Source organism: Brassica napus, chromosome C3 (genome assembly GCF_020379485.1).
Source record: "Brassica napus cultivar Da-Ae chromosome C3, Da-Ae, whole genome shotgun sequence".
Taxonomy (NCBI): domain Eukaryota; kingdom Viridiplantae; phylum Streptophyta; class Magnoliopsida; order Brassicales; family Brassicaceae; genus Brassica; species Brassica napus.
The window spans coordinates 16428531-16438322 of record NC_063446.1 but is presented as its reverse complement, the minus strand read 5'-3'; positions in this window follow the sequence as shown (position 1 = coordinate 16438322).

Here is a 9792-nt window from a genome sequence, read left to right as displayed (position 1 = left end):
TACTATAATGATGATGCGTATCGGGCCAAGGCGTTGATATACTCGTTTCGTAAAGCCTAATTAATTAAACATTGGGGCTGAAAAAAACATAAGAAAAATTCATCTATGGTCCACTCTGTTACTAGATATAGAAAGGACAAACATTGAAAGTGCTGACTTGCAATCGAAAAAGGAATTAACTTTTTGGTTGATCTCAGACTTCTTTTGACTTTCCACAGGTGATTTCTTATTTAAATCTACAATATTTGTGCTTACGTTAGCGTTTCTGTTAACTCACATTTGTTTTGTCTTTGTTTTAATTTCACGCAAGCTTTCTCACAAAACATGAGGTTTAATCGATTGAGAGGAAATTCCTACGGTAATACATCAACCGAGATCCTCGCATTCCATAGAATGGACATTATGTATACCAAATATTTTTACATATTATTATATAAATTTATGTTCATTTACGTATTATCAAAAATAAACATATTGAATAATTGAGAAGCGAGTAAAATTTATATATATAATTAAACTAGAATAAACACATAAATTGTAGTAAATAAATCAAAGCAATCATTTTATTTATTTACAGGGTATATAATTAAATTTAAAGGATATTGACATAGATATATAATATATTTTAATATGAATATTTAATTCAAGCTTCTTAGTTCCTACTAATATGATTTTATTAACATTTTTATATTTTATGTAAAAAAAATTAAACCATTAATCACAAAATTTTCAGTGTGAGATTTTTATTGTCTTAGGAATTTATAATCGTTTTTAAAAATTTAATGCAAATTTCAAAAATAAAATATTCAGGTCGCAATACCTTTTCAGTGAAATTTTGAAATTAAACATATATGTATTTTTATATGTTATATGTTATATGTTATATAGTTTAATTTAAGTGATATTAAAGTATATATATTTAATTTGAATATCTATGAAATGATATTTCATATTTTATGAGCATTTGTATTTTTTTATAACAAAAATAAATAAAACCATTGTTTACAAAATTTTCATTGTAAGATTTTTAACAGTTTTAGTAATTTATAGTCGTTTTAAAAAATAAAAATATAATATACAAGAAAAAAATCTAGATTTTTTATTATATGGTTAATGTGATTGTTTAATTTTTTAATAATATAAATTAAACAAAATGATGAAGGATACAAAAACTATTATCAAATCTTTATTATTCAAATCATTAATTGTCATATATGTTAATCATATCAGGTAATTTCGAAGCTTTTATTTAAGGAAAAGATAGAAAATTTTCTTTTATGCACTAATCAATTTAATAATTAGTATAGTAAAAATATAATATATATTTAAATGGGCTAACATATTTTTCCAAGGATTCTCAGAATCATCATAGTGATGATACGTGGTTACACTTAAAAGGCGTAATGCTTCAAAATTAATATATAGAGGATATACCCCCTAGACATTATTTGCAAAGTGAGTTTGGCACATGTACACTCTACGATCATTTTCACTACAAAAATATGACATGACATACTAGAATTGATGACATAGTTTATGGCTAAATGTGACATGAACAATTACATTTAATGCTTATTTATGTTTTTGGTAAACTTTTTAGAATATGGTAGTAAATTATGCATCATGATAAAAGTAAGTATATTAAAAGATGACATTAAATAACATAATAATAAAATATAATAATATCTTACAAATTTTGAAGTATTATTTATTTGTATTTTTTTATAGTTATACAATTTTATAACTAAAAATATTTTTAATTTTTTGAAATTTTTTGAAAAAAAAAATTGTTAATCTTAATATTATTAGTTTTTTAATATATCTACAAATTTTGTAAATAATGTTTAGTTGTAATTTTTGATAATTATATAACTTCTATATCAAATTTTTTAATTAATTTTATAAAAGTTGATTTAATATATTTTATTCCAAAGAAATAGATAAAATCTATCTAAGATTATAATTTTAAATATATACATATCTATTTTTAAAATATAATTTTAAATAAACCAAATTTTTTTATTTTATCTTAATTTTATGTTTAATTAAATAAAAATTTATATTAAAAATTGAAAAAAATAAAAAAAAAATATAAAGAATAATAAAAAATTTTAAATTTAAATTAAAAAAATAAAAAAAAAAATTATTATTGCATGTGGTGCATAGTGTAGGAAAATACCTAGTAATATATTAATATTTTAGTCTATGATGGGTTCGTGTTTTCTATGTAATTAGGGTTTGTGAGTAGATAACGTTATACAGATATTTTGTGAAACTTATTTTAATCGAATATTCGAATATATCCAACCGATTTTGACATTTAATCAAATTTTGCGTAGGTATGTCTATCAAAACCCTAGATTTGGAGCTCTATTTATTCTAGCTTTTGTTTCATTTTCATTCCAGCAGTTTAGAGGTTTTATAAAATAGAGTTTTTCTCAAAAAAAGCTACCATGGAACCTCGAGAGGAGGAGGACTACGTCCATGTCCGGCCACAAGAAGAATCTGATAATGAAAAAAACGATAATCTGTTAGCATGGGAGAAAGGGTTCAAATTTGACATCCCGGAGTTTCATGGCAGACAAACGACCGTGGAACTCCTAGAGTGGATCGTCACGGTCGAGGAGACTCTTGAGTTCAAACGAGTCCCTTTGGACCGTTGTGTTCCCCTAATCGCAATGCGATTCCGCGGAAGAGCAGCAGCCTGGTGGACACGTCTAAAGACTTCGAGAGCACGTTTGGGCAGACCTAAGATCTCGTCGTGGGATAAGTTGAAGAAGAAGATGCTAAAGACGTACCTACCATTCAACTATAATCGAGTGATGTCGCAACGCTTGTACATGCTACGACAAGGAGAGGGATCAGTAGACGAATATGTTAACGAGTTTAATTCGCTCTTGACACTTGTTGATTACCGTTTCATTCGTGGTTTGAGGGAAAAGATCAGAGAGCCTGTTAAATTGTTGAAACCTCTCACTATTGCTGAAGCATATCAACAAGCCCTCAATGTTGAAGCTCAAACTAAGGATGATTTTTGGACGGATGTTGTAGACGGGTTTATTGGATGCAGTACCAACTTTACATTACAAATATGTTCGTTGGTATTCCTCGTATCGAGTTTGAGTCTTTTGCTAGTTTGACCTTGATTGTTCAAGTTGTTTTAGTTTTCGCTTTGGTTCTTCTAAAACTTAATTGTTGGTTTTTTTTTTTTTTTTGAGTAGCCTTTAAAATCTATCAAATAAAAACAAAACTTTTCTTCAAGAGCTTTAATTGAATTGTATAATCTCCTTAAACTCTTTGTTCAAAAAAAAACTCCATAAACTCAGATATATTATTCATAGCAGTTGTTAATCTCTTTCTTTTGTTTTCTCTATTCTATCAACATATATATACTCATCCTTGTTAGTCTGTGATATTCCGTGTTTTTAACGGTTTTAAACTCGTTTTGGAGCAATTAAATGGTCGGTTTTAATTAATGTTTTGGTCTATTTGATGCGTTTTGGTGTTCTTAAGTGTAATATGCAGGTTACTAGATAGCTTGAAAGAAAAGAACGCATTCGGGATTTATTCAGAAGCAAGATGGACCGAACAATGGACCGAATGAAGTATTGATCGCACAGAGCACGAGATCGACCGATCCGGGCTACCTGGATCGACCGATCCCAGGCTTTCATACACGAGATCGACCGATCCGAGCCATGTGGATCGACCGATCTCAGGCGCTACGGGCTCCACACGCACAAACGAGCTTTTCACTCCTTTTTACCCACTCCCCTCAATAAAAAGAGAAGAACTCGACCTTTGAGACTCAGAAAAGACCAGGGGCGACCAAGGAGGAGATTTACAAGTTCTAGAGAGAAGATTTGAGTGTTTTGTACTTGTTTTGGTGTGATTTGTGAAGATTTGTAAAGGAGTTCATCTCAAAACCATTTGGAGAAGATCTTCTGAACCTTTACTCTGTTTTAATACAATCTTATCATGTTTTCTTCATCAAAATCGTTTTGTTCTTGCTTAGTTATGTGTGAGTAGTCATCTAGTTGGGTTTAGGGGTTCTCATAGGGGATTTCTTGATGTTTTGATCCATAAAACGTGTGTAGACTAAGGGATTACGTTTTGGTTCTTCATCTAATGGATTTCTTACTGCTTGAACTGAATTGATCACTTAGTTCATGATTTCAGATTGTTTGATGCACCGAAAGTGATTGTTTGAACTTCCGAAAATACTTTAGATGAGCAAAGTGTCCTTAACCCTCGGAAGTTGATGTTATTGCGCTTTGTGAACATATTGAACCTGTTCTTAATGCTTGTTTAGAAATTGAAACTCAGCGGAAGTTAGTGTGGAGATTTCTATAACATAGAGAATTAGCGCTACGGAAGTAGGTTAATTCTAATATCGTGTTTGAGTTCTAGACGGTTCTTAATATATCCCTGTGTCTTCCATTAATTGTATCTTGATTAAAAAGAAATTCCTGAGAATTCCCAATGTCCAACGTTTGTTTTAAAATAGTTTTCAAATCGTTTAAATCATCTTTTTATATGCTTGTTTATGCTTTGTGACACTAGAGAAAATTAAATAAAAACCATCAAAAATATATTTTGATTCGCTGTAGCTATTAACTTGTCTGCAACTCTACGTGTGATCATCGGTCCCTGTGGATTCGATCCCGTATTACTACTGCGTACTTTACTGTGCACTTGCAGTTAGATAATCGGGTTAAAACTCGAGACATCAGTCTGTACTCCATAATTCTAAAGAATGGACGACAGAAATTGTTGTTGTAAAATGTCTGATTTCTTAGATAAATGTGTGCATAAGTGCATTGGATGATGTTGATCCCGGATCGTTGATCTCTCCTGCGCTGAACAAAATACCAAACACTGGAAAGAGGCCATCCTACCAGTTTCCTTTAGTTACAATACATACATAAAAGGGGTTTTTGCCAAAACTAACCCACAACTTGATTTTAATCCCAAACCTATACTCAAACTTGAATCAAATACAAAACTAACCTAAAAGCCTAGTGAAATTACAGCTCAACCCCTTGTGACCAAACAAAAAAACAGAAGCCATTTTTACGAATATAGCCCCAGTAAATCGTCTGAATCGTCTGAGATGTTGGAAGTCGTCTGGACGACTGAAGTGTAAGTCGTCTGGTACCAGTTTATTTTAAAAATAATTTATAAATCTTGTAAAAAAATATTTTGATGCGTGAAAAATAAAAATCAAGTAATTATAAACAGTTTTAAGTGATATAAATTAAGATATGATAAAATTGATTTATTTTGAAGATAGATGAGTGGAAGTAGTGAATCATGAAATACTTTAGTTTAGGAGTTTGACAAACATATGTTGTAGTATTGTATGTATTGTTAGGGTTAGATTTTGGAAAACTAAAATGTTTTTTTCAAAAATTAGTTTTCACCTATATGTGTTTATTTCTGTGTATAGTAAACACTTTTCAAGTTTGATTTGGTTTTATGAAGTGTTTAATTAGATAATTAAGTTTAGGGGTTATGTTTAAGGTGTGGACGACTTATATTTCAGTCGTCTGTTGAATAATTTACCCGGACGACGTATATTTCAGTCGTCCACATCGTACCGAACCTTTATATACAGACGACTTATAATTCAGTCGTCCACGAGACGACTGAAATGTAAGTCGTCCAGGATTTACGAGGTTTGACCAGAAAATCGGAAAAAAATCCTCGACGACTTACAAGTAAGTCGTCTGGTGGACGACTGAATTATAAGTCGTCTATGTATAATTAAATCTTGAAGTTTTTTTTTTCAATTGCAAAACTAACCTATGACTACTTAATTGTAAGTCGTTTACTTTTAAAAAAATATTATTATTTTAATTTTCGACAGACGACTGAAATGTAAGTCGTCTGGGGAAGTCAAACTTCTGTAATTATCCAGTCAAATGCAAAACTAACCTATGACGACTGAAATGTAAGTCGTCTAGGTTCTTTGGAATTTTTTTTGAAACCAAACAATAGTAGACGACTTAACTTTTAGTCGTCTCAGGTTACAGATTTCAAAGTCAATTGCAAAAATAACCTTTGCGTTGACCAGACGACTTCCAGGTAAGTCGTCTACAGCCAGACGACTTCCCAAGTAAGTCGTCTGACGAACAGATCTGGAAAAAAACTCGATGTCATACCTTAAATTGGTGAGATAAGTTCCTTAGCATACATAAGGCTTCTCCAAGCACACAGAATCACAAACGAAAGTCATCCACCCAGAATCGTTAGCTTCTATGACTCTATGAACCATAAAAATTTTAGAATCAAAATCTTGGGTTTTTTTAGCTCATTGTGGAGAGAAAGTGAGAGATATGTTGTGTTTAGTTCACAAGAATGGAAAAAGAAGAAGGGTAAATCGATTTTGGGAGCATTAAGAGCTTCAAATTGGTTGTTCATGGTGGTTGTGGTATTGATGACAATGACAATCTTGTAATTACTTGAAGATGATGAGGGTGAGAGAGTAAAGATGTCATTTTCGAAAAAAAAAAAAAATTGATGGTATTTTCGTAAATTAGATGAACTTGTGGGGTGAATAGGGCAAAACCAATTTTCAAAAAAAAAAGGAGGTTAGTTTTGTGTTTGACTTTAAGTTGTAGGTCAATTTTGCAAAAAGCCCTACATAAAATGCGAAATAAAAATACGAAAATTTTTTAGAGAGAAACAATCAAGATAATGTAAGCAAAGTTAATCCTCCAAAGATTAATTGGTTTGTAGATTTTTGATTAATTTTTAAGGTAGATAGAATGTATTTGCTTTTATGTTACTTCAAGCGACATATTAACACATCTTCATTTGCTCTTTGGAGGATTAATGAATGGAAAGTAACACAACTGGATTCAGATTAACAACTGCTATGTGAATGGAAATACCAGTACTGAATTGGTATAAAACTAATATGGTGCTGCCCAGGATCGAACAAGAGACCTTTTGCGTGTAAAGGCAAACGTGATAACTACTATACCACAGCCAGGGCCGGCTCAAACCTTTTACGGACCCTGGGGCAAAAAAAAAAGTGACCCTTAACCGATGAAATTAAAATTTTGGTATTGTAGCTACAAGGTAAAATAAAATCGTTTTCGTTTGAAAAGGTAAGCACAATCATAAAAATAAAACAGTCTTGCTTTTTTTATAGCTTTTTTTTTTGAGAATAAAATCATTTGCTTCTACAAAAACCTTAAAAATATAACATTTTTAGTTGGCTATACTTCAAAGTCAAGTTAATTTCTAAAAGTTAAGTAAAAAGAAAAGTACGTCTGGATTTAAGAATCATAAAAATGAATTGATGAAGTTAAAAGTGAAATGGATACCTTAAACAAGAAAACAAAAAAATCCTTAGACGTTTTAGAAACGAAAAAAATATTTTGCTCTACCAAAAAAATCAGTGATCTCTAAACAAAAAACATGATAGTAAAAAAAATATTAAAGATCACTTACATAAACTAATCAACAATGTAAGAATCCTCGAAGAATCAACGATTTTGAGATTTTTAAAATAGTATTGTCACTGAAGACGTCTTGATGAAATATACCCATGCCTAAAAAACTCACATTAGGTAACTACTTTTAATGTTGATTATAATATTTTAATATTAATTATAATTTGGTAAAAAAATTTAAAATTTAAAATAAATAAGATATTGTTTCCATAAAGTTATATTTATAAATTTTTTATTTATTAATTTTGTTTTTCTAAAAAAATATATGTATTGTTTACAAAAAATTAAATTGCACTTCTACATAAAAAAAAAAAAAAATTATGGGCGCCCTCCAACAATGGACCCTGGACGGGTGCACTGCTGGCCCCTGGTCATCAGCCGGCCCTGACCACAGCACCTGGCGTACAATAATCTAATTAAAGTTTATATTCAATTAAGTAAAACTGTTCTAATGTATCAGTTTTGTATTTGTTTTCGTTGACTCACCGTAACGGTTTAATGGCTTTTCTAACGAAGCGGTTTGCCTTCTAATGAGATCTCAGGATGCTGCTCTGGAAAAATGGGATAATCTTTTGCAGAAACAAATCAAAAGACTCAAGTTTTTCAAAGGCAGTATATCGAATGGTGACACAAGAAACTGCGGAAAGGCTCCTTGATACTCCTAGGCAATAGATCGGATATGACACACCAAACTAGAGCCCTTAGTCTTTGGATATTATACACCAGAAGTTGGATATTACACACCAACACTCAATCAACTCGACAAGCAAGAAGAAAAGAGAAAACAAAGGTTTTGAAAAAAAAGAGTGGATACCTCTTAGTAGATTCCGACCAGGTTTATAAAGGGAGAGACTTGTACATGCACAAGTTATCGAAAATGCAAGAGAAGTAAAGACATAGGCTCCTCTCGAATATACAACAAAGACCAAAGACTAGAGTTTTCGAAAATGAAAAAAACATAGCACAAACTTAGAAATAAAAAACAACATAAGATAGATAATGATATTCTTGGACCAAGATCAACAACCAAGTGATGCGAATTAACTTGTGGTCTTGTTAAAAACTTTCATTTGGAAAAACTACTGGGACAAAACCAAAGGTTAGGAAAAGAGCACACACAAGCTACTTTTTTTTTATAGATATTTACGATTTTATTGATAATCCAGAAACCGGCATTACAGTGTCAATTACAAGCTCGAATCAACCAAAATTTTCTAAATCAAACCTCACAAGACTAGCTTCGCTCGCTCACTAAACCGACGCCATCCGCTAGAACGTTTGGGAATCCTTAGAATATCAGTCTCCGTTCTCAACCGTTAATAGGAGCCACGAGAATGTGAGGTTTACCACGTTTCCGCGGATGCCGGTTTTCCCGTGCTATTACCGGAGTAGCTGGTTTCGATGATCTCTTCAAGCTCGTAATTTAGACTGTCCATGAAGCTCTTGACGCTAACAGTAAAAGAGGATATATAGCAAACCTAGAGGGAAGCATCGGAGCCTCTGAAACCGCCGGGACTAGGAAAGCTAAGAACCGCCAAGGACCTGAGACAGACCCTACGACTCAACGCCTTCGGACAAGACGGGCTGCAGTGAAGGTGAATCCAGAAACAAATGCTTCAGTTCCTGCAAAAGATGAAAGAGGTAAACTTGCCAAGGGGACCTATCAGTCGCCTAAGCACTGGGATAGCTCATCTCAACCCAGGTCTCCTCGCCAAAACGAGCTCTGAATGACTCAATCAGGAGCACACATGACGCCCTGGTCCACATTAGAGAACCTAATGCGATCATCCAAGCTCTGCGCAGCTTCACCCCGCTGGAGACACGGAGAAGAAACTGAAACAGAGAAACTGAAGGATACATCCCGCGCGAGATGTCAAACACTTGCCCAAAACATGTGCGAAAACCAACAAAAGTGAGCACTCTTGAGCGACAGAGAGGACCAAGCCATAGATGACAAAGCTTCTCAAACCACTCCAGAATTGCAGACGCCAAACCCCACGGAACCAACCACCACACGACAGTCGGAATCATGGGTACGAACCGACGGAACAACCGCCGCCACTCTTGAGCCAAAGCAAATCCCACCACCGTCACAAGACCCCAAGCGACAGTGATAAAGAAACCTTTAGACACCACCCATCGTCGAGGATACAACCTCGAGATACAGATCCAAAACAAAACAGAGGAAAGAGTGGTCCTCTAGCCTCCACGCACCTTCACCGCCGAAGCACTCCGAGAGATCTACAAGACAAAACGTAGACCATCGGAGCCAACACCCTAAAAACCGACTCCGTCTACCTCCAATTCGCACCGCCTCGCTGAAGCTCCA